Genomic DNA, 2,373 nt, shown 5'->3' on the forward strand with positions numbered 1-2,373 from the left:
ACTTACTGATTAAATGTCTCGATGACACCATTACGCTACAAACAACCTGATCCCTGCAAGCAGTTGATGTGGTGGTATGGCTATAGTGACCGCATCCCATCGCCATTTTTGTTGATGTTTTAAGTGGGAATCCCGCTGCGGTTATAAAATTTTTGTAATTGCTTAGCGAAAATTTCCGCGAAAAGTGCGTGAGGCGTAAAAGTGATGAAACGATAAGAAATTCATCAAGTAGGCTCGATTTTTGCTTATCTTCTATGTTCGCTCTAGAGAGAAGAGGGGTAAGAGAAAGATGTTTTACACTACGAACTCTGGAAAAAGGCTCGAAATTCGCTTGATTTCGTCTCATCGAAACGAAAAGTACGAACACTGGTCACCACAATCATTTATTACTCAGCGTTCGAAAATAATAAAAACGGCGCTCTTCTACGATGAGTTTCGTGAATTGACTACTTTTACGAATGTTCAGGATCTTCTGGACGACCTGGAGGATAGGCTTTGGAAAAACCGCACTTTTTATGATGAGTTCTGCTCGTGTGAATGAGTGAGAATGATGATCCCTGGTGGTGACCCATTTTGATGACCTGTGACTATGGGGATTTGGGCAGACTTTAATCGTAAAATCCATTTTCACCAATATTTTTTACTATTTTTTTCGAAAGTAGATACACAAGATAATGAGATACACAAAATGAGACAAATCCTTGATAAATTCCGGGAGTACAACTTGCAGACACATCAGCTGTTTATTGATTTCAATTCCGATTCAGTGAAACGGAATGAATTATGGAAAATTATGCTTGAACATAGTTTTCCGGCGAAACTGATACAGCTGATTCGTATAACGTTGGACGGATCGAAATCAAGTGTAAGGGTTGCCATTGAAATATCGACGTCATTTGTTACCTTGGATGGATTAAAGCAGGGTGATGCACTCTCGAATACTGTTCAATATAGCGTTCGAGGGAGCGATTAGGAGAGCTGGTGTGCAAAGAAGCGGTACCATTATCACAAGATCGTATATGCTCCTGGGATTTGCGGACGATATCGATAAATACATCAAATCACCGTGCGTCTCCACAAGAACGGCGATTTTTTTTTAAATACATCAAATCAAATACATCAAATCACCGTGCGTCTCCACAAGAACGACGAGATGGTTACTGATTTGCATACCCGCAACATAAACTTGGAGAAGACTGTAATAGGTGAAATTTCTGGTCCAGGAAATCCTTCTGGTTGGAAATTTTATTCACTCCCCTGGATATAGGGAATTGTTGTGCATGCGGGCTCAATATTCAGATCAATACGCTTGTAGGCATCATAACCTAGATTGCCTAGATCCGCCCAACAGCTATCAAAACGTTCATTTGTTAAGTCGCCTTAAGTTCTCCCCAACCTCAGCGAGGTTTGCTCTGAGAAATTCGAGAGATCCAACATATGCAAAGGTTTGTTTAGTGATGTTATTTGGATTTTTGTTATTTCACGCAAAATATGGTAAATATGAGCAGGGAAAAGGTTAATTGGTTAATCATGTTTGTATAATGATATTTTTACTAAAAAATAAAAATTTATGAAATTGTAAAGTTGACATTTCGATTAATGACATTAAGACCATCATAGTGACTCGACCCTCAAATCCATTTTCGACCGGTTATTCAGAGTCGAGGTTGGATTTGTTCCAGTAATCAATATCAGTAAATCCAGCTCATCTACTGCAGCCCGATTTTCTTTACCGTTATAATTATATCATATTTCCAAGATCCGAACTCGTTTCTAATGCAAATGAGCGCAATCCCGCATCATTATCAAAATTCAGAAACGAAAACACATTTTTTCCTATAGCGACTGAACTGCGTAAATGAATTAATTTTTCCTTCATGCATAAAAAATAACCAACAAAGAGCACCCAGCACCGGGTGAACAACATTGAACCAAACCACCCCACGCAAAATCCCGGCACCCTCCAACCCAGGACGACGACTGTTCCACGATTAAAAACAGCGCTTCACATCGCGTCCCAAACAAGATCCCACCACGGCCAAGTCGTCGTTGCCTTCGACGTCGATTTCTTCTCATACATATTGAAATTGCTTCAGGGGGAACCAAGAGACAAGCACTGGATCTAAAAAAAATATAACTAACGACAAAGAAGAAGGCACCCGTGCCACAGTTCCTTTCCAACCTGCAGCCCACCTCATCCCTCGTAATGTAATAAAAATAAGACAAAAGTACCCTCGGCGCTTCAAAATCGAACGCGGTATATGTACCAATGAGATAAAAACAACACACAACGCGCTTTTCCACTCATCTTGTGGACGCAGTTTGGTCCGCTTTCCGACGAAGACGGCGGATCGCGTGTCGGCAACGAAGGAC

The sequence above is a fragment of the Armigeres subalbatus genome, chromosome 2 (genome assembly GCF_024139115.2).
Source record: "Armigeres subalbatus isolate Guangzhou_Male chromosome 2, GZ_Asu_2, whole genome shotgun sequence".
In the NCBI taxonomy this organism is placed as follows: Eukaryota; Metazoa; Arthropoda; class Insecta; order Diptera; family Culicidae; genus Armigeres; species Armigeres subalbatus.